This window comes from Paramisgurnus dabryanus, chromosome 17 (assembly GCF_030506205.2).
Source record: "Paramisgurnus dabryanus chromosome 17, PD_genome_1.1, whole genome shotgun sequence".
Lineage (NCBI taxonomy): Eukaryota > Metazoa > Chordata > Actinopteri > Cypriniformes > Cobitidae > Paramisgurnus > Paramisgurnus dabryanus.
The window spans coordinates 15,654,456-15,678,217 of NC_133353.1; the positions used below are offsets into that span (position 1 = coordinate 15,654,456).

The window sequence follows — 23,762 nt, forward strand, 5'->3', positions numbered from 1 at the left end:
CAGCACAGTGAAGAAGCAGATCAGATGGAAGATCTTCATCAAGCTCAGCAATGAGATTTTTGAACTGCCTGTGATTGAGAGCATGTGTGCGTATAAAATTGACAATTTCCAGCACAGGTTTCATGATTTGATCCAAGTTCAGCTTTTTAGACACCAAGTGCTCTTGGTGGATAATACAATGAAACGTCCAAAATTCAGGAAAACGGTCATCAGCTTTACACAGTCCTATAAGGCCTTTCCCAGACCCCAACATGGCTGGAGCTCTGTCAGTGGCTATATTGCTGATAGTTTTGATAACTGCAGATCTGCTTTCTCAACAACAGCCACTGTCTCTTTCAGGTCGATGCCACGGGTTCTGTCCTTCAGTGGCACAATGTCAAGCAGCTCTTCCTTAATTGTGCAGTCGTCCAGGGCTGGACTGGGACAAAAATTCGGCCCTGGCATTTTGGCCCTAACCGGCCCACACTAAATACACTGTAAAAAATGATTTTCAAGAAAAAAATTTCTTAGTATTTTTGTCTTGTTTTCAGTAAAAATATCTAACAATTCTTAAATTAAGACGCTTTTTCTTGATGAACAAAATGACCCAAGAAAATAAGTCTAGTGATTTTGTGCATAAAACAAGCAAAATAATTTGCCAAAATGGGTAAGCAAAAAATCTTGAAAATTTTTCTTAAACACTAAATATAAGACAATACATTGGCAGATTTTTTTGCACAAATTAACTTAAATTTAAAAATGTTGGTCTAAAAACTAGACTTATTTTCTTGGGTCATTTTGCTCATCAAGAAAAAGCATCCTCTTTTAAGAATTTTTAGATATTTTTACTGAAAACAAGACAAAAATCCTAAGAGTTCACTACATTCACTGAACTAAACTTGTGTGATTAGTAATAGAGATTTTTAACATTATCTGTCAAGTGTATTGTTATATACAATAAAAATCTCCTGGATTTTTTGATTTTGCTTGAAGAGAAATGATACGTTTTGGAACAGATAATCAACGAAAAATCTACGAATCAGATACACTCTCGTAGTGACAGAGCAAAGAGTGCAATTATTTTATTGCAGCTTTATCAACATAATTTTGTGTTTTTGACTCAGTTTTATCAAGGGGTATCTATCTAAACTTTGTTTTGAAAGCGTTCTGCTTACAGCAGGCACTACACTCACTCCTCCCTCGTCTCTCTCCCTCTCCTCACCGACACTTTGCGTGCTGGTGCTGCCAGTGCCACCACCGCCACCATCATCATCATCACCAGCGACGCGAATTGGAGCTCCTGCTGCCGCAGAAAACATTTGTGTTATTTAACAGGCTCTTCAGGCAGACGCTGCAAAATGTGCATTTTGCAGCGTCTGCCTGAAGAGCCTGTTTCTTTTTGTCGCGCAGTTTTTCTGCGCCTCCCTTGCGTTTTTCTCCATCTCTCTCTCTCTATTTTGACACGTGAACTGACCGATGATGCACGCTCACTTGCACAGAGACTAAAGCGGTGATTGGGCCAGCTTAATGTCATTAAAAAAAAAAGACCAATGGGCTGCTGCTTAAATATGTAGCAATAGCAACTCCAATTCCATAAAACAACTAAACCCAATTAATAGCAGGTAGAAAAAAGTGAGAGTTGACACAACAAACACTTCTAGAACATGTTATTTATTAATGCAATAAAACTGTATAATTAACTGCCAGCTCAACCAAACGGTTGAGCACATTTTGAGTCCCTATATTTTATTGAGAGGAGTACCTAACTTAACTCAAGCTGATTGAGCCATCTCTACTATTTGTGTAAGATATGTTTTGCCAAAAAAATCCACTAGATATCAATCAACAGCACTTGTCACAACACATCTTGTTATGTGGATTTTAGAAATAAAAAAATCACTTCTGTTATATGAACTGTTCTTGTTGAAATTTTGCAAGGAAACCATATTTTTTTGACATATTACACTGTAAGAGCCCTAACTTTAAAAAATTATGTTACTTGGTCCCATGAAAAAACTTTCATATGTTTTGAATAATTTTTCAAAATCATGCTCAACCAAACGGTTGATTTGTCACTTAATGGTAAAAGTAGAAAAGCTAGGGTAATGTTTTCAGATCATCCAATTCTGCAGTCAGAGTGTACTATTTGCTATGAAATATACATTTCTGATCATTCACAGCTATGAATATGACACAGCTATTGTTATTTCTTATTTAATATATTGAGATCATTTCTTAAGTATGTATTTTTGCCACTTCTGGATATTTTTTTGAAATAACTATAATGAATTCATATAATTAATTTATGGAAATCATAATTACTGATTAATTAATCAATAATTACTTCTTAAATTATGTTTTAAATTGTTTGAAGGATTGTCTGCAATGTTGGCTTACTCTACACAGCATTGCTGGTTTACAAATAAATGTTAAAGGGGCCATGTCACAAGACTTTTTTAAGATGTCAAATAAATTTTTGGTGTCCCCAGAGCACATATGTGATGTTTTAGCTCAAAATATCATATAAATAATTTATTATAGCATGTTAAAATTGCCACTTTGCAGGTGTGAGCAAAAATGTGCAGTTTTGGGTGTGTCCTTTAAAATGCAAATGAGCGGATGAAGTGCAAACACCGATCACAATGATGGTGGTTTGTTGAAATTGAAACTTAGTTGTGCTGTGAATTATTTTCTCTGTCTCTCCCTCTCTGGATTAAAACACTGGAAATGGCAGTGCTGTGGTTGGAAAGTGCAAATTAAGGGGTGGTATTATTATAATAAGGGCTCCTTCTGACATCACAAGGGGAGCCACATTTCAATTACCTGTTTTTTCACATGCTTACAGAGAATGGTTTACCAAAACTAAGTTACTGGGTTGATCTTTCTCACATTTGCTAGGTTGATAGAAGCACTGGGGACCCAATCATAGCACTTAAACATGGAAAATCTCAGATTTTCATGCCGTGACCCCTTTAATTTATCTAAAAAAAGACAAAAAAAAATTATTTTGCACTACCAAACTTGACAGTGTGTTTCTTAAATCATAAAATACTAATATGCCATTGTATTACTATCTTTGGCCTTCTTTTATTTTAGGTTTTAAATGCAGAATATCCTTATTTTTGTTAATTTTGGTCATTTTTATTGCAAAAAACATGAAAACATGTCATGTCCTGCGTTAAAATGAAAACCTGAAATATTTTAATATGTTATACTTCAATAAATAAAGAAGATTTAATATACAAAACCATTTTATTTGGATTATGTTTGTAAAAAATTAGTATTATAGTTCATATTTTCTTATTTCCATAGTATGTGTTTGAATTCCTTTAAAGCAACACTATGTAGTTTTTTTAACTTTAAATAATGTCTCTAAAATTATTTCAGTGATAGAACAACTTTAAACTGGACAAATTGTACTGTTGCTGCAACCTGAGCAGCCTCCTAGCTGCTACAAGCACACTCTGAAAGTGGCGGTGGAGGGTAGGAAACACAGCCCCGGCCCTCCCCCTGCCTGCAGAAGAGTGTCTGATACCAGGCACTGTTGCGCTTTTCAACCACATGGGGGAGCTGTAAGTCATTTTTACATGGAAACTACATAGTGTGGCTTTAAGTGACATATCAACCGTTTGGTAGAGGCCGATTTTTTAAAAATTATGGGATGTGTTGAAAAAAAATACATTGATTGTGTTAAGTGGTGACATAAGGAGATAAGAAATGCAAACAAATTTTTTTTCAAATGCCTTTTTCTTGGTGTGGCAGTTAAAGGGATAATTTATTAATCCTAAAACAAGCTTCATGCAATTGGCAAAATTTGCCATTGAATTGCTGACTTTTTACAAAATACAAGTGCTGCTTACAGTAATATTGAAAACTGATTATTACTTGCAGTACTTACAGGAAAGTATTCACTACATTCACTGAACTAAACTAGTGTGATTACAGTAATAGAGATTTTTAAAATTATCTGTCAAGTGTGTTGTTATATACAATAAACATATATTTTCTGTAAGCAGATCTCCTGGATTGTTTGATTTTGCTTGAAGAGAAATGATACGTTTTGAAACAGGCAATCAACGAAAAACCTACGAATCAGATACACTCTCGTAGTCACAGAGCAAAGAGTGCAATTATTTTATTGCAGCTTTATCACCATAATTTTGTGTTTTTGACTCATTTTTATCAAGGGGTATCTATCTACACTTGTTTTTGAAAGCAGTTCTGCTTACCGCAGGCACTACACTCACTTCTCCCTCGTCTCTCTCCCTCTCCTCACTGACTTTGCGTGCTGGTGCTGCCAGTGCCGCCACCATCATCATCATCATCACCAGCGACGCGAGTGAAGGTCCTGCTGCCGCAGAAAACATTTGTGTTATTTTAACACATTTTGCAGCGTCTACCTGAAGAGTCTGCATCTTTTTGTTTTGCAGTTTTTCTGCACCTCCCTTGCGTTTTTTTCTCCATCTCTCTCTCTCTCTCTCTCTCTCTATTTTGACACGTGAACTGACCGACGATGCACGCTCGCTTGCACAGAGATGAAAGCGGTGATTGGGCCAGCTCAGGGCCGGAGTGGGGCCACTTTTCAGCCCGGGAGTTTCAGGCCCAAGACCGGCCCACTTTTTCCATAGTGTTATTCCAAATTAGCACTTTTTTCAAATTGGATAAATAAAGCAACAGTTCAGCTCTTACCATAGTTTTTATTAATATCATGGTTCAACAAATAAGGTAAAAGTTAAATAATATTTCACTTAAGAAGTTAACAAAAATATTCCTCTACACTCTAAAAAAGGCTGGGTTACTTTTTAACCATAATGGGTAAATATTGGACAGAACACATGCTGGGTTAAAAATAACCCAATGTTAGGTTGTTGTTATGCAACCATGGATTATAATAACCCAACAGGTGGGTTAAAACAACCCAGCACTGGGTCAATTTTAACCCAGCAGCGTGTTCTGTCCAATATATAAAATATATAAATAACCCAGCCCTTTTTAGAGTGTATTCCACAAGGAAAGGTTGATAAATTATTAGCATTGCTAATGCTATGAGGCCGATGATTAATGCAAATAGAAATATAAAAGTCCTAATTAAAAAAGAAAACAATTTGACAAAAATATTGAATACAATATTGGTTAAATAGCATAACAAGTGATTTATAAGCTTTTTTAGGCTGGTCATTTTTGACTGGAAAAACAAAAGGTGTTATAGGGTTCTGAACACAACCTGAGGGTTAAATAACTTTAATTCATATTGTTTACTCACGGCCTCCTCATTTTCAGCGGGGGACTGCTCAGAAGCTGCTTGCATAATATTTGCAAAGTCTATGAATCGCCATGTATACACAAAAGGGTAATATTTTAACAAAAAAAATTTTTGGCATGTAAATAGTTTGACAACGGTATTTGCCGAATAATTACGTTGCTAATGCTAATCATTACTAGGCTTATTTCTCTTTAAGTTACCTGTTGTCACATTTGTTTGTCCTCTTGAAAATAAATCTGTAAGTTTGGCACATTTGGCAGCATCCTCCTCCAATGGATTTTTTCTTCAACCTGTTTTTTACGCCCTCCTCCTCTCAGACGCGTATTGTTACGGTAGGGCCGGCCCAGACTACCGGAGAAAAGTTTTCTTGGACGTGCTATGGACCGAACCAACTCTATGGGAGGGGAGGGGAAAACTCCTTCACATGGTACAACCCATGCAGAGGCTGCGCGCTGCAGTGTCAATGCGAAACGTGTGAAGTTTCATTTAAGAGAAGATAGACTCACTAACGTGAAAAAAAAAAAAAAAAACTCGACCGGCCCAAAAGTGAAGCGGCCCACCGGGAATTCTCCCGGTTCTCCCGATTACCCACCCCGGGCCTGGGCCAGCTTAATGTCATAAAAAAAAACAATGGGCTGCTGCTTAAATGTGATTGGGCCGGTCTGTCTAGAAAACAAGACGCTAACTGGGCTGCTCAGACAAAGATATTATGAGATGTATCGGCCCAAAAAGTACTTCGGCCCACCGGGAAACTGCCCGGTGTGCCAGATGTCCAGTCCGCCCCTGTCTATGGGTAAGACAAAAAGTTTAATTTTTGCTACTTGTTTATCGACTTATTAATAACATATAGCTAAAGAATATTTGCCGGTCGGGTCTGTGTCTTCCCGGACGTGTTCGGGTCGGGTCGAGGTCGGTTCCGGGTCCAGCTTTCAAAATAACAGACGGGTCCGGGTCGGTTCAGTCTTGTGATGAAAAAGGGAGGACTCAAAACCTGAAGATTGCAGTTAGTGAACACTTTATTGTAGCTGACCACAGGATAGAATAACAGCATCAACCAATACGTGTCTGCAAGGTCTGACAATCCGACAAAGACAGGGCAAGATAGATAAAGCCAAAGTTAATGAGAGCGTGCCAGTGTGTATGTGTGAGTGTGTAAGTAGAGAGAGAGAGAGAAAGAGACAAGATCATGACAAGTCTAGCACATTTATGGGTCTCTTCGGGTTCGGGTAGGAATTTTTGGACCCGTGTAGACCTTTAGTCTGTGCATGTTTTATTAATTTATAAAGTATACATTGCCGGTGACCTGAAAGGTGTAGTGACCGATGTAATGGGGACTCAGCTTACGACAGGGCTGGCGGAGGCAGATGTCCTTGGTGGATAACCACACTTTCTGTCCGGGTTTGTACAGTGTTGTCTCATTGCGACTGCGGTTAGCCTGGTCCTGGTGCCTTCGCACAGCCTGTTGGAATTGTACATAGACCGAGTCCCAGACCCCCTCGCTCTGGTGGAACCAGTAATCGACAGCTGGAACCGCGGAGGGTTCGCCTGACCAGGGGAACAAAGGAGGTTGATAGCCCAGGGTGCACAGAAAGGGAGTGAGTCCGGTGGTGGATTGAGAAAGTGAATTCTGGGCGTATTCTGCCCAGGGGTCCAGCTGTCTTGGTACTGATGGCAGTAGGTACGTAGATATCTTCCTTTTATTGGATTTTACGCTCAGCCTGGCCATTGATTTGCGGGTGATATCCTAAGGACAGATTCACAGTTACACCAAGAAGTTTGAAGAAGGCTCTCCATACCTTCAATATAAACTGTGGTCCTTGATCTAACACAATGTCCTCAGGGATATCAAAATTATGAAATACATGGTTGAAGAGGGATACTGCAGTTTCGAAGGCAGTAGGGAGTTTAGGGAGAGGAATGAGTTTGCATCCTTTCCAGAATCGATCCACCACAACTAAAATGCAGGTTTGATTCTGGGATTTGGGTAGGTCAGTCTTGAAATCAATGCCTTAATGGGACCAGGGTCGTTGAGGTATGGGAAGTGGTACTAATTTACCTATGGGTAGCCTTCTGAGGGTGTTGGTGATGGCACAGACTTTGTATCCTCGGACATACCGAGAAACATCCTGGGTAAGTGTTGGCCACCAGTACTTGAGGAGCGATAGGGTCCGCCTGCTACCTGGATATCCAGAGCCCGGAGCACAGTGAGCAGAACTCAGAAGTTCGGTGCGGAGGTGTTTCGGGCACAAAGATGAGACCAGAGCAAATAATAGGGTAATTGTATAGACCAAAAATTAAAAAAAAAAACAGAAACTTCCACAAAGAAAACCAATCTCACCAAAAAGCATCTGATCTTCAGTACACTTTCTTTGTCACAGTCAAGGCACACACCAGCTTTACTGTGCAGTTACCAAATCAGCTTTTTTCACTTCGAAAGCCAGCAGTAATCTGCAACTGAGAAGCTCTCTCGTTCCTGCTCTGAAAGACTCTCTGTGTGTCGAAGTTGATTGGGATACACTGCATGAAAAGTGGGATTTTCGTCCCCGTAAGCGCCTGTAGGCTCCCGAAAATCTCCCTAATTTTCGGCAGCTTTCCTCAATCTACAGGCAGCGAGCGTCGCATTTGTCTGTGTCACAAACTGTCATAAACGAACCATGACGTAGGTGGAGAGCCCCGCGCAGGTGCGATGCCTCTAATTAGCATATGAATAGCAGCGAAACCTCTGCCGGCCAGGTAGAGCGTCACTGGCCTAATTAGCATGTGAATAGCAGCAAAACTAGAGTAACAGCCCACTTGAATGTAATCACTCAGTATTGGCTGAAGCCACAACTTTTAAACAAGTAAAATCCCCCGTGAATGGTTGGCAGATCACTTCAAGCCAATCACAAGGGATTTTTCTTGTTTAAAAGTAGTGGCTTCAGCCAATACTGAGTGAGTAAATTCAAGTTGGGCCGTTACTCTAAAGAGGGGGGTTATTGGGCACCCTGGCTCATTATAAATGTAAACCCCAATAATAATAATAATAAATAATTTATGTTATTAATCATTTTTTTATATATTAATGTCATTGTGCTATGTACTACATTATTCACAACATCAAGGAATATAAGAGAAAACAAAGAGGTTTATTTATAAACACACAGCTGTTTATTCAAAGAAAGAGCTTTATTTATAAACACACAACTATGTACAAAGCAGCATAATGTATCTTATATTGTCCTCCAAACACGTCAAAAAGTGCCTAAGACGTTCGGGAAAGATCCCTAAAAATCTTTTTCAAAGTGTTGAAAAAAAAAATCAAAAACGTTGTAAAAAAGTCACTTTTTCAGGCGTATATGGTGAGTTGCCCTGTACTTTCGCCTCTAATCTGGATTGCAGCGTGGCACAGAGCTCGGAGAGTTCCAGGCTGCGAGAGGGCGGTGGCCGCACAATCCATCCAGACACCCCGCCAACAATGCCGTCTTCCTCATCAGATATGAGATCTATGGTGGCGCACTTCCAAATGTCCATCTCATCCTCAGCCAGCACACTTCGTCTCGCTTCCAGCAACTGTAATACAATCAATAAAGACAATAAGTGACCTGAAAAATACTCACATTGACAAAAAACTGATCTAATATAATAAATCTTACCCTTTTTCTTCTGGATCGACTCCGAGCTAAACTTTTCGCATTTTCCGCCTGTGATGCGAGTTCAGGTTGTTTGTATCTGAAACTCCGGCGTACCGACTCATAATACGTCTTACGGGCAGCTGGAAAACAATTAAATGAGACTGGTATTAATAAAAAGAGTCACGGTACAATTAAACAAGAAATGAGGAAAAACATTAGAAGTTATACTTACAAACAATGTCATTCTCAGCAGTAAATCTGGACTTGCTGAAATAGCCCCAAGCAAATCAGAGGTCACGGCTTTGTTATGAGGCGACGTTAGTCTGTGAAAACAAAATGTGCGGGTTTAAGCTCGGATCTATTAACGTATCTATTTCCTTATACAAGAATAAAAACATATTAAATCGTAACGTTACCTTTGCTCTGGTTCATAGCGCCTGCAGTGTGCCTCAGAGACGCCGTACAGCCTCCTAAAAATTACAAGACAAAAACGCCTCTTAGTTATAAAACACACAGCTTGGGCTACTTCAAAAAATATGCTTATACATAAAATTATTCTTACCGCAATCTTGGGATTGTGCACCCGTCTTTTCTTCTTGGAGAGTTACAAACACCAAACCAAACATCTGTTACGCTCGTCGACACTGCTGTGTGTGTGAGCCGTGACCATGACCTCGCACGTGATTGGACGAAGGCGAGAAGCCTGTCGGGCTCCTCCAATCACATGCGAGGTTATTGATATAAGGAAAATCTTGTGAGACGTGCGCGCATGCGTATGATATAAACAACAAACGCGATGTGCCGGAAGCTCTGTGTGATATCAACACAGTGTGCTGTCAGTTGAAAAGATGGAAGTCCCAAGACTGAAGAAACGACCTCGGCGCTTCTGTAAACATTGCAACACTGAACTGTGTCATACACAGTATTTTGACCACAGAAAGCGCTATTTCAAAAATGGAGTTTGGGAGAAAAAAATCCAGAAGGGCTACGTCAGATAACGTACAGAGCCTGCTGCTGCTGCTATCCAGTCCCGCTGTGAGTGATGTCCCGTCACGTGTAAAGACCCGGAGGATAACTTTACTGGAGTTAGAGAGATTGGTGAAAGTGAAATGCACTCCGAGGACCCAGAAAAAGAAGTGATTAAAGAATTTGAAGAAACGCACCCAGCGAATTGCAGTTCAGACAACGGTGAGCATAATTACATATTTTTTATATAAGCTTGGCTTGCTTTAGGTATGTTAACATTTTAAACAATACTAAAACATATCAACAAGTAAAGTAAAATAAAATCAACAAGTTAAACAAAAACGTTTTGAGTATACTATATCAAAAAGTAGCCCTCCAGCATTTTTTATCCATTGTGGCAGCCCTTGCTCACAAAAAGGTTGGAGTTAAATGTGGTTGATTATCACTGTTGTTGTTATTTTAATAATAAATTATAATTGAATAGGAATATCGCGTTATAATGCACAACGGTATCTTCTGTTTGTTGTTTTTCAGACGAAACAGCAGATGACCAAAGCATTCATCTTTTCCTGGACATCTCCTGTTGTGTGGTAAGCATGAAATTACATTTGGATATACTAGTATAAAGTTCAATACATGCTTATCCAGAGCTGAAATGGGAAAACCTAACAATTTTCACCCACATGATTGTTTTCCACTCTTAACTTTCTGTTAGTTAACTAATGAAAGCAACTAAAGTATAAACACACTTTATAAAGTATAAAAAAATCCTAAAATGAAGTTGAAGTGGATGAAGTTCCCACAAAGTACTTAACTGGTTCATTGCACTAAAGCTAGCTGTTTAAGATGCACATGATCTTTTTCAACTACAGTTTTCAAATATTTTCATACTCAAATGGCCATATTGATGAGAAATGAACATATTAATTATGTTCTTTTTAAATCTCAAATGACCATATTAACGATGGGCTTTTCAATCTCTAATGGTCTAATGGTGGTGCTGAGTATGTGCATTGCATGTGTTTTAAATATGTCCTTTAAATTTTCATAGGATGACTATGTGGATGAAGAAGGGGAAATCCTTGCTGAGGAGCAGAGTGAAGGCTATCCTCACATACAAGATGGGGAGGAGCATGGAAGTGATCAGGCCAGAAGTGAAAAACCAGAACACTTGTTGATGATGAACCTTTTGGCCATGATGAAATTGACTGGTATCCTCCGTGACGACTTCTTACAGTATGTGGTTTGTCCAAAATGTATGACAGTGTACATGCTTACTGAAACCTATGAGCTCAGACGGGATGGTACAAAGGTTTGCAGGACTTGTGGCACATCCCATTCTACAATCACCCACAGCAGAGGTCTGCATTAAGGAAGAAATGTGGCTCTGCCTTGCTAAGCAAGGCTACATATTTGAGCAGTGAAGAGTATGTCCATCCAATACGTTCTTACTGATACAAGAGTGTTGTGCAGTCTCTGGGAGGACTTGTTAAAAGACTTGGATTTGAAGAGAAATTAGATGAAAGGCGAAAGCGGGAAAGGCCAAAGGGTGTGTTAGGAGATGTATATGATGGACAAGTATGGCAGGATCACCAGTATGTGAATTCAATAACTGTAGTCATGCCACTATGCACAGTATTTGAGCTGTGATGTAATTGCACAAGTTTCCTTGCTTCATTCCCTTCCAGACAGACATTTTGTTGTTTGACATGTTGTTTGATGTTGTTTGCATAGAATGCACAAATTGAGCCTGATTAAAACTCTGTTAAAACAATTAAAATTGTTGAAATAAATTGTTTTGTGTATCTTTTTTACCTAACATTGGTTATTGCTAATGACATACAGAGATATTCATATATACTGTTAGCCTGGACAAACTGAATCTACTTAAAGGGATAGTTTAAAAAAAATTAGGGAAAAATATTTTGAAAGTATTGTGATAAATGATGAAGAAAATATTTTGATAAATGATTGTCATTAAACTTAAAGAGCACCTATTATGGGATACACGTTTTAAAACATCCTTTTGTGTGTATGTGTGTATAAGTACATGCTAACGATATTCAAAAAGCACATACCTCAAAGAAAACGATGACGCGAGTTATCGTCTCCAACGTTCAAGGACTACAAAAAACGCTCGGATTGTAGGCAACAGTTTACTTCCTGGGATTGGTGACGTAGATAAGACCAACATTATCATGAATCCACCCCCTCTGCTGCGCTTGGCTACGCCCTGAAAACTGGGGGTGGGGGCGCGAGAACGCTGAAGGGAACGGAAGTGGCAGAGCGGAGGTTGACTGGAGTTAGAGTGTGTTTACAAACTGTTGTTGCGTGATTAAAGATGTCTAGACGCTGTTTCTTTAAATGTGAGGGCAAACTATCCCTTTATGGCCTTCCTAAGGCAGAGGACATCAGGATGCAGTGGATAAAATTCATGTTTAATACGGTTCCGGCACAATACAGTCAAAAGCTGTTCATATGTTCACAGCATTTTTCCCATGACTGCTTCGCAAACCGTAACGAATTTGAATCTGGTTTTTCGCAACGTCTTCTCCTGAAAGATGGATCAATTCCTACTTTGTTTGGATTACCCTGCACTTCTGGATCACAGGCTGTAAGTATCCATGTCTTTTGTTTACCACTTACGTTACCGGAGCTTAACTTACGTCCGTGTGGAGCGAGCGTGCAAGCTATTTATTGGATTGTAATATTGTATTTCATAAGCCACGTACCATGTTTACCCACACGTATGTTGAATTATGTAGACTATCGGTTTTAACATGTTGTAATTCGTTTTTAAATGTTGATTTAGACGTGTTTACAAACTTGCTACCAGCTAAACTGTTAGCTTTACAGGTGTAGCAGCCGATCCTGTTCCCCTCAGAATGTCTGTTCCCCTTCTCGCTTTTTGTACACACAGCTGTTTTTTCTGAATATTTATTTTGTAGTTTTAATTGTTGTAAGTTGTATTAGGTTGTACAAACTCTGTAGATACGCTATACCATACTAAAAAAATTAAATAAATAAAAACACGCAGATATTCTTGGGTACCTGCACCTGCGCTGTCAGTAGAAATGCTTTATCGACTGGAAGGGGGAACAGACATTCCGAGGGGAAAAGGATGGGCTGCTACACCGGTAAAGTCAAACGCTAAGTAAAGATGATATATTTTACTGTTGTATTTACTTAAAGCTGTAGCTATTTTAGATTTTGAAACAAAGTAAACACGTCCTGTCCTGTGTGTTACTCTAATGGGGCATTTAATATGTAATGCGTGAATGTCTGGGTGCGTTATAGTCTAACGATAGTCGTTGTCCTCTATTGTTATGTCCTTTTGGCTGATTATATGTTTGTTTTATTTTTCTATTTTCCAGAGTACATCGCAGCATGTACCCTATGTCACAGGTAGGGGTGGACCCAGATGTAAATAAGGTCACGCCCCTTTCTCCACCTCGAGGAGATTCCCAAAGCCACCCCAATGACCAGACACACAAGGTAAGCATAAAATTAAAATATCCTTTATTAAATTACTTAAAAGCATTAAATAAGGAAGGGGAACGGGGGACTTAAAACAATGGCCACTCTAGGCTCTCCTCCACCACCACTGTATCTTCACACAGTCCATTTTCCTCATGTTCCTTCTCGTTTTCCGTTCTCTCCACAGGAGGCCACGGCTCTGCTGTTTACAGCTTTCTGGGTAGGTATCACGTTCACAGTCTGCTCTTCAATGTTTCACTTTCGTTCTGCTCTCTCTCCACAGGTGGCCGCTAGGACACAAAGACTCTGTTACTGAGGCTTCGAGTATTTCTCACCGGCTCTGCTGTTTACAGCTTTCTGGGTAGGTATCACGTTCACAGTCTGTTCCTCAATGATTCACTTTCGTTCTCTCTCTCTCCACAGGTGGCCGCTAGGACACAAAGACACTGTTACTGAGACTTCGAGTATTTCTCACCGGCTCTGCTGTTTACAGCTTTTCAGGTAGGTATCACGTTCACAGTCTGCTCTTCAATGGTTCACTTTCGTTCTGCTCTCTCTCCACAGGTGGCCGCCAGGACACAAAGACACTGTTACTGAGACTTCGAGTATTTCTCACCGGCTTTGCTGTTTACAACTTTCTGGGTAGGTATCACGTTCACAGTCTGCTCTTCAATGTTTCACTTTCGTTCTGCTCTCTCTCCACAGGTGGCCGCTAGGACACAAAGACACTGTTACTGAGGCTTCGAGTATTTCTCACCGGCTCTGCTGTTTACAGCTTTCTGGGTAGGTATCACGTTCACAGTCTGTTCCTCAATGATTCACTTTCGTTCTCTCTCTCTCCACAGGTGGCCGCTAGGACACAAAGACACTGTTACTGAGACTTCGAGTATTTCTCACCGGCTCTGCTGTTTACAGCTTTTCAGGTAGGTATCACGTTCACAGTCTGCTCTTCAATGGTTCACTTTCGTTCTGCTCTCTCTCCACAGGTGGCCGCCAGGACACAAAGACACTGTTACTGAGACTTCGAGTATTTCTCACCGGCTTTGCTGTTTACAACTTTCTGGGTAGGTATCACGTTCTCCTCCGTAGGTCAGCAGAGGGGCGAAGGTCACACACCACCTCACCCGGTCGAGCGCTGCCCTATCTCCAATGCCCATAGGCCGATCGATTCCTCGACGGGGGCGCCCTTTTCGTAGAGACCACGGGGCGGCGGACCCTTTCGCCTCTGACTCTGCGACAAAACAGACACAGGTAAGTATACACCACGAGAGTTTCCAATGGTTTACTCACGGTCACGGACAGCTCTCAGTCTGTGTCCCTTCGTACTCCAAACAGCACACTACGTATAATAACAGTGATTTCTGTAGTCGTTGGCCTCTCCGTCCTCTGCCCAGTGGAAGAAAATGGATGATGCGGGGCTTCGTCTACAAGACACACAGCAACCCACAGCAATACACAGCACCACTCCAAACGTGAAAAAGATTTATTACACAGTCTCACTCACCACACTATAAGTGCACCACAACAAGGGAAGCGCCCGGTGTCCTCCACTGCGCTTGGGCTACGATAAGGCGATGTGCAATACGACCACAATAAGTCTCGTTGCGGCGGCTGTTTGAATGTGTACTTCTAACGGCTCGCCCACCACACTCTTGTAGGGGTAGGGCCGCCCTCCTTTTTCCTGGAGGTTTCCAATGGCTACACAAGTTAATTTTTTGCCAGTTATTCCACACAGAAAGGGTATACTCACGGCGGATAGCCTTTATTTACGTTGTACCAAACGGTCAATATCTCTTCCTGCTTTACTCCTTCAGTGTTGGTTAGAACAAAGTTCCTTCTTACCCATAGGGCTTTTCTATTGACTCCAGCAGGTCCACAATACAGACTGAAACGAGAGAGAGAGAGAAAAACACAGACAGCCACCACGTCCAAAAATGAGCACAGCTCCGTTTCCCAGCACACACTAAGCACAGGCTTGACAGCACAATGCTCTCTTCGGGGTGCTCCTTTTCTCCACTCACGTATCGCCTTTCTTTCACCCCAGGCAGCTCCTGTCTTCTTTCCGCGCGCTTCTAGCGCAGCCCGGATCAACAGAGCCTGCGGGCTCTTCAAAAGGTACGTATTTACCTCTCCTGCCCTAAGCAGAGGAGCTCTCCCCGTGTCAATCTCCCTCTCGTGCCCCAAACTGCTGAACTGTCATTTAACTGTGCTTTAAATACTCCTTTCTGTGCTTCAGTTATCCAATTGCCTGGCGATCTCTTTTAACTAGGCACAGCTGTGCCCAATCGGCTGATTACAGCCTCCGCAAATCTGCCGGATGTCCGGTGTTTCCGTTCTTCGGTCTGGACGGAAACATCCGGGCGGAACCAAAGTTTCCCGACTTTTGGTTCCGCCCAAAAGATCGTCACCTTGTGACATCCTCCCCCGCCAATCCGTTCTCGTCCCGAGAACGCGTTGTTTGGGGACTGATGGAGTGTTGATGGGAGCTGTTCTTTAAAAGAAATGTGGTAGGCCATTGGGGGACTTTGGTCTCAACCCGAGGTGGACTGCCGACTACGCCAAATCTGTCACAGGTAGGGGTGGACCCAGGTGTAAATAAGGTCACGCCCCTTTCTCCACCTCGAGGAGATTCCCAAAGCCACCCCAATGACCAGACACACAAGGTAAGCATAAAATTAAAATATCCTTTATTAAATTACTTAAAAGCATTAAATAAGGAAGGGGAACGGGGGACTTAAAACAATGGCCACTCTAGGCTCTCCTCCACCACCACTGTATCTTCACACAGTCCATTTTCCTCATGTTCCTTCTCGTTTTCCGTTCTCTCCACAGGAGGCCACGGCTCTGCTGTTTACAGCTTTCTGGGTAGGTATCACGTTCACAGTCTGCTCTTCAATGTTTCACTTTCGTTCTGCTCTCTCTCCACAGGTGGCCGCTAGGACACAAAGACTCTGTTACTGAGGCTTCGAGTATTTCTCACCGGCTCTGCTGTTTACAGCTTTCTGGGTAGGTATCACGTTCACAGTCTGTTCCTCAATGATTCACTTTCGTTCTCTCTCTCTCCACAGGTGGCCGCTAGGACACAAAGACACTGTTACTGAGACTTCGAGTATTTCTCACCGGCTCTGCTGTTTACAGCTTTTCAGGTAGGTATCACGTTCACAGTCTGCTCTTCAATGGTTCACTTTCGTTCTGCTCTCTCTCCACAGGTGGCCGCCAGGACACAAAGACACTGTTACTGAGACTTCGAGTATTTCTCACCGGCTTTGCTGTTTACAACTTTCTGGGTAGGTATCACGTTCACAGTCTGCTCTTCAATGTTTCACTTTCGTTCTGCTCTCTCTCCACAGGTGGCCGCTAGGACACAAAGACACTGTTACTGAGGCTTCGAGTATTTCTCACCGGCTCTGCTGTTTACAGCTTTCTGGGTAGGTATCACGTTCACAGTCTGTTCCTCAATGATTCACTTTCGTTCTCTCTCTCTCCACAGGTGGCCGCTAGGACACAAAGACACTGTTACTGAGACTTCGAGTATTTCTCACCGGCTCTGCTGTTTACAGCTTTTCAGGTAGGTATCACGTTCACAGTCTGCTCTTCAATGGTTCACTTTCGTTCTGCTCTCTCTCCACAGGTGGCCGCCAGGACACAAAGACACTGTTACTGAGACTTCGAGTATTTCTCACCGGCTTTGCTGTTTACAACTTTCTGGGTAGGTATCACGTTCTCCTCCGTAGGTCAGCAGAGGGGCGAAGGTCACACACCACCTCACCCGGTCGAGCGCTGCCCTATCTCCAATGCCCATAGGCCGATCGATTCCTCGACGGGGGCGCCCTTTTCGTAGAGACCACGGGGCGGCGGACCCTTTCGCCTCTGACTCTGCGACAAAACAGACACAGGTAAGTATACACCACGAGAGTTTCCAATGGTTTACTCACGGTCACGGACAGCTCTCAGTCTGTGTCCCTTCGTACTCCAAACAGCACACTACGTATAATAACAGTGATTTCTGTAGTCGTTGGCCTCTCCGTCCTCTGCCCAGTGGAAGAAAATGGATGATGCGGGGCTTCGTCTACAAGACACACAGCAACCCACAGCAATACACAGCACCACTCCAAACGTGAAAAAGATTTATTACACAGTCTCACTCACCACACTATAAGTGCACCACAACAAGGGAAGCGCCCGGTGTCCTCCACTGCGCTTGGGCTACGATAAGGCGATGTGCAATACGACCACAATAAGTCTCGTTGCGGCGGCTGTTTGAATGTGTACTTCTAACGGCTCGCCCACCACACTCTTGTAGGGGTAGGGCCGCCCTCCTTTTTCCTGGAGGTTTCCAATGGCTACACAAGTTAATTTTTTGCCAGTTATTCCACACAGAAAGGGTATACTCACGGCGGATAGCCTTTATTTACGTTGTACCAAACGGTCAATATCTTTTCCTGCTTTACTCCTTCAGTGTTGGTTAGAACAAAGTTCCTTCTTACCCATAGGGCTTTTCTATTGACTCCAGCAGGTCCACAATACAGACTGAAACGAGAGAGAGAGAGAAAAACACAGACAGCCACCACGTCCAAAAATGAGCACAGCTCCGTTTCCCAGCACACACTAAGCACAGGCTTGACAGCACAATGCTCTCTTCGGGGTGCTCCTTTTCTCCACTCACGTATCGCCTTTCTTTCACCCCAGGCAGCTCCTGTCTTCTTTCCGCGCGCTTCTAGCGCAGCCCGGATCAACAGAGCCTGCGGGCTCTTCAAAAGGTACGTATTTACCTCTCCTGCCCTAAGCAGAGGAGCTCTCCCCGTGTCAATCTCCCTCTCGTGCCCCAAACTGCTGAACTGTCATTTAACTGTGCTTTAAATACTCCTTTCTGTGCTTCAGTTATCCAATTGCCTGGCGATCTCTTTTAACTAGGCACAGCTGTGCCCAATCGGCTGATTACAGCCTCCGCAAATCTGCCGGATGTCCGGTGTTTCCGTTCTTCGGTCTGGACGGAAACATCCGGGCGGAACCAAAGTTTCCCGACTTTTGGTTCCGCCCAAAAGATCGTCACCTTGTGACACCTACACTGTAAAAAGGCAACATGTAGAATGCCAAACTGATCCTCCACATGCAACATCAGTGGGCAGACAGTATGATCAGTCCAAAAAACAGAAATCAGTCAGCACACAATTGTCCTTTGGTAAACTAAGGGACTGGCATATGAGGAGCAAAGGTATGTAACATATTTGAGGTATATAGCTAACAATACCACTACCAAAAATGTAAACTTAAATGTATGATTTTCCTTTCTCTCTGAAGGAAAAACTATTTATTAATTTTATTGCTAAAGCATTAATGGGTAAATTACCCCTCTATATTTCAAATTTGCTAATTTACCAGAATAGTGTTTACAGGACAAGGTCGTCAAAGAAAATACTATTAATTACTCAATTAACAAAAACAGCTATTGGTAAAAATGCTTTTTCAACATATGCACCAAATGTCTGGAATGAACTACAAAATACTTTAAATTTAGTATCACTTCAATCGATTAATTCTTTTAAAAACCTTTTAAAGTAAACTCTGACTGAACAATGTAACTGTTTTAATTGAGTATCTTATACAATTATTTTACTATGTATAGACCCTTTTACAGCTCACGTGATCAAATAGCCTGCGCGCGCATTTGGGCAACAGAAGTGGTGTTATTCCCCATTGGTTCTAACGTGGTAGCAACTCAGAAAGTTTATTAAAACGGTTTCTCAACATCAAAATGTCCCGTTGTTGTGTTTGGTTGCACTAATATAATATACTAATATACGTATATATGTATCTGGCAACTTTATTTTTGGCCATCTGCTAACGTCTTTTATCCACTCCACTATAGTACACGGATCTGGTAGCTGTATTGAAAATGTTGATAAAGTCAATTTTTTAAAAATAACTTACTGTTTGTGTTGCTTCACTGTTGATTCTTACGATACTTCCGTTGCCTAAATGCGCGCGCATACGCTGCCACGTCATCATTGTGTACAAACAGTAAAAGGGTCTATAGTGTATAGAGATTTGTGGTGTATCATGTAATTTATGTTTTGTCTGTTATGTATTGTAACTTGGCCGCCATTCTTGGCCAGGACTCCCTGGAAGAAGAGTTACTGTAACTCAATAGGACCTTTCCTGGTTAAATAAAGGTTAAATAAAATAAAAAATAACTGCTGATGAAAAGTTTTTTTCTCTGCATTATCGTAGGTTGCCAGTGTTGGACTTTAAGGCGTCCATTTGCATGTTCATAATTTAGAGGAAAGGCACAAGATACGAATATCTAAGTTCAAATATTTATTGATCAGATATGAAAAAGTTTAACAGCGCTGGGTCCTCTCAAGTAGCGAACAACCAGCTCAGGAAGTAACATGCTTATTTATAAAATATGTGACGTCGATCTTTCTTCAGAAAATCTCCACCCACAAAGGCCGTTCCCCTCGTCCATCTGACTCCATCACCACACCCAATTTTAGCCTGTAGGCAAAGATGGACACACATAGACAAACAAAAACAAACTGTTCTCCTCTCATCCCTGGGAGCCCTGCAGTTCCTCTCCAGTACTCCTCCACTTTGAATAGCATGTTATAATGCTTTCTTAGAAACAAATCATTAATAAAACATTCATTTATAAAAAACATAAGCTGTAAGATGAAAGTGATTATTATGTAAAACATATTTCAATATCATGACATCATTTCATTATTTGTAAAATTGGTTATATGAATAAGGCACACATTAACTTCTTTAGATAGATAAACACATATTAAATCTTTTACTGAAATACTACTTCTAAGCAAACTATTTAATCATTATTAAAAACCATCTGTTAGGAAAGAAAACAAACACACACACACAGACACACAGGAGATTCTGTTCTTCAAGGTTGAGCTGCCCTGCCCCCATTAAGTTATTCTATATGCAACCTTCATTTCATTGGTTAATACAAATTTATCAAAGACAACATCTTATATTTATTACATCAATTATTCAATGATTAATACTGATTAAGTAAGAAATACATTGCATATTTTATCCTGTGAACATTAAGGCATTAGTTAATGACATAGTCGCCTGTTTGCTTTCCCCCTCAGGCCTCTCTCTTATCTTGATCAATGCCAGGCGTAAATTCCTAAATTCCTCCTTGCAGCACACACACAAAAACTGGTAACTCTCCACTCTCAAACATAAACACCTCATTTCTACATAATAGCTCAGTGCATATATGAAACACACAATGTTTATAGAATAAAATGATCAATTAAAGAAATATAAAAATGGAACAAAATCAATTTCCACAGTCCTTATTTGGACATCTTTGTAACTTTAACACTTTTAGCAATTAGCAAGATTAATAAAACAACATAAAAATCCCACAATTCCCTCTCTTGACCTCTGAAAGAGGTCACACATTTTCTTCCTCCTCCTCATCCAGGTTCTGTAGGCCTAATAGCGCATGCTGTATTTGGGTGGATTTTCTTTTTTCTCTATTGCAGACACTATCAGTCTGTTACACAGGGATCTCCATTGTTTATGCCAAATATTATGGTGACTATAATTGCAGTTATAACTCCTACGGCCCACAGAACCTTCCAATTTGCATAAAGCTTCATCTCTGTGGAAAAAATACACTTATGCCTATTGGCTAATACTCAAATAACAATCGTAAATTCAAAAAGGAAAAGAAAAATGAAATATGAAATTAATACTGTAGAATTGTATAAGAAACTTAAGAAATTCAAAGATCAAAATTCAAAGGTCAATATGGTATGTAGTTACCCAGGTTATAATGAATATATGGTAATTGTGATATTCAGGTCTCTAAACACTTCTGTCAGGATTTCCAGCACCTTATGGAAGTCCAATTTATCTAAGCCACACCCCAGCCGGGGAGTGCATACACTTGTTATGTTTTCTTTCTCACACCACTCTCTCATACGTCTGAGGCTGTAGGTAAAATTCTCATATGTTGGTAAATCAGTACAATTTTGTTTTATTATTAAATGAAAAATCAATATGCCGTCGTCCTCATGGGTAACTGCACATTCACCTGTGTGTTTGTTCTGTCTTACAACCTTTTGTGTACCGTACTTCGCTTTGAACTGTACGGCTATACCTGCTCCGTAGGCACAATCTGTGCTCACATAGTGTGCTAGGGGTTCTGTTACTGGGCTGGAAAAAATGTCACCTTTTTTATGCACAATTTTACAGAGTGTTTGTTGACTTTGTTGTTGGTGTTGTGTGAGTGTTACCCCTGATGTGTTACCACTTCCTGTTTGTCCTCTCTGTATTCCAGCTGATTCACTTTCACTTTCAACACTCTCCCTCTCTTGGACCTGAGTCCTCAGGTCCACACCTTTGTCTATTAGAAACCCAATCATCATATATAACTGCTGGGTTGTTCCCACAATGTCGTTGTGTGGTAGCCTGTCACGAAAAATTTTCAATCATAGCAGTTAGTTTGTCAGATGAAACGTCATGTGTTAGAGGCAGGATGGGATCCTGCACCACGTCATGCCTTGGACCTGGAAACTGTCGACCTGTAAGCAATTCAAAGGGTGTGAAACCAGAAATCCTGTTAACAGAAGAGCGAATAGACATTAATGCAATTGGTAATGCGTCAAGCCATGTTATTTTTGTCTGTGCACATAGTTTGTCAAGTCAAGTTTTAATGTCAAAGTCAGGTTCAGTATTTCATCTTTGCTCTAACATTGGGGTGATAAGCAGCCCCGAAACTATATGTCAATTTTGTCATATCTAACTTTGTCTTGGGAAACCATGGTTCGGGATATAAGTGGTTTATTAGGCAGTTGACAACAGCCACTTCATTAGGTACCTTCACAGCCTGTAGTATGTGTCAGGCTTTGCTAGCATTTACTATAGGCCGGCCTTTCCTGGTTTCAAACCCACCTATCTGCCATATGGCAGTTCCATATATACTGCACCAATCACATATGCAGATTCACTATAAACAATCACCCTCTCTTCACCAGTGTAGTGCAAGGCTTTGATAACAGCTGTCATTTCAGCTCTCTGTGCTGACCGTTTACCTTTCAATCTACCACTCAGTCGTGTTACAAAATCACCCACAACTTGCTCAACCACAGCAAAGCCTGCCTTGAATTTGTCATCTGCTGCTCTGAAACAACAACCATATGTAAACATTGTGATTAACGGTGGGGTAGTTGTCAGTGGTACCGCGAACAAACCATCTCTCAATTTATTTGCTTTTTCAGTCAATGGTATAACAATTATAATTAATTACAATAAGAATAATTTGTATATCAGTCAATGGTATACAATCCTGCGGCTCACCCTCAGTGATTAGATCTGCCATGTGAACACCTTCATGCACATATATGATGTCTGGGCTGGCAATTTCCTTAAATACAAAGTTTGTTACAATAATCAGTTATTTTCTATACTCACAGCTTTTCTTGTTTACCTTTTATAGTGTTCTATGGTGTTCTTTTTTTCTTTTTCAATTTATTTCTTATATCTATTTTAATTTCCTTTCTGCCATAGCTGTTCTATGCCATATATATTTGCTTTTTAGCCTAATACCATCAGTGGAATTCTGACTTCCTCTGTAGATACCAAATTTAATTATGCATTTCTTCCTGTCAGATTAATAGGAGTCTGATTTGATTTCAGAACAGGTAGTCACACCTAACAACAAAGTTCTTGATCAGCCTTTAAATGTGTCTAGCTGATTTTCTCATAAAGATTGTCTGTGTCCCTATAGTAACAAGGTCTTTACTAAACATTGAACGGCTGTTTACTCTTTCCCCTTTTTCACTCAAAGGCTCGTATGAAGATGAAAAAGTTCAGTGTCCAGTGAAATATTGTCCAGTTTCTCTTGCCTCCAAGAACATTATTGTCTTTGTTAGTCTCTTTCTGGATTCCACTCAGTCTTTTTGGTGTTTCATCCTTGTAAATGTCTCTGACCATATGCAGTGCCCCCTTCACTGCTTTAGTTCAAGTATAGTCCCATTCAAATAGAATATGCTTTCAGTCCAGTTTATGAGTTACTCCTCTCTTTGCAACTCCAGCACTTTGATATCACACACAGTTTTTCATTGTCTGTTTCTTGCCAGCTTTTAGTCACTTTCTTGAATCTCAAAGGATGAGAGCTTTCAGCCTTTCAAGGTTTAACTTAACCCATTGCAAAATATTGCCTTTCAATTTAAAATAAAATTTATCTTGTGACCACCTTCCATCATCAGATGAAGACTCCTCTTCATTTTGTTAAATCTTTTGTCCTTTATACAATTTATCTGTGTCATTCACCTTTTAACAATTTTCTGTCCTTGTTTAATTGTTCATCTTCATTTCCACATTTAATAACTTGGTCTCTACTCTTTTCTGTAATTTGTTGTTTTTCTTTAAAAGCTTCGCCTCTGTCTTTCTGCTAGATTTTGCTTAATCCCATTTATGGTTTTAAC

At 40.8% G+C, this 23,762-nt stretch overlaps 2 long non-coding RNA genes across 3 annotated transcripts; both read right to left on the reverse strand.

Annotated features, from left to right (window-relative positions):
• Positions 1–8,426: 8,426 nt before the first annotated feature.
• LOC135737349 (uncharacterized) lies at positions 8,427–9,505 on the reverse strand. Its single transcript, XR_010528437.2, has 5 exons — positions 9,416–9,505; positions 9,270–9,323; positions 9,086–9,176; positions 8,875–8,993; positions 8,427–8,791 (listed from the first exon to the last, which is right to left on the reverse strand). It is a non-coding gene; the product is annotated as an uncharacterized lncRNA (long non-coding RNA).
• Positions 9,506–13,321: 3,816 nt separating this feature from the next.
• Positions 13,322–17,670, reverse strand: LOC135737372 (uncharacterized). Of its 2 annotated transcripts, none has more exons than XR_012335323.1 (7): positions 17,446–17,670; positions 16,839–17,172; positions 16,277–16,653; positions 14,801–16,231; positions 14,194–14,527; positions 13,772–14,008; positions 13,322–13,586 (listed from the first exon to the last, which is right to left on the reverse strand). It is a non-coding gene; the product is annotated as an uncharacterized lncRNA (long non-coding RNA). The 2 variants fall into 2 exon arrangements; XR_010528458.2 differs by having other exon boundaries at positions 16,417–16,653; positions 17,446–17,668.
• Between the last annotated feature and the right edge of the window lie 6,092 nt (positions 17,671–23,762).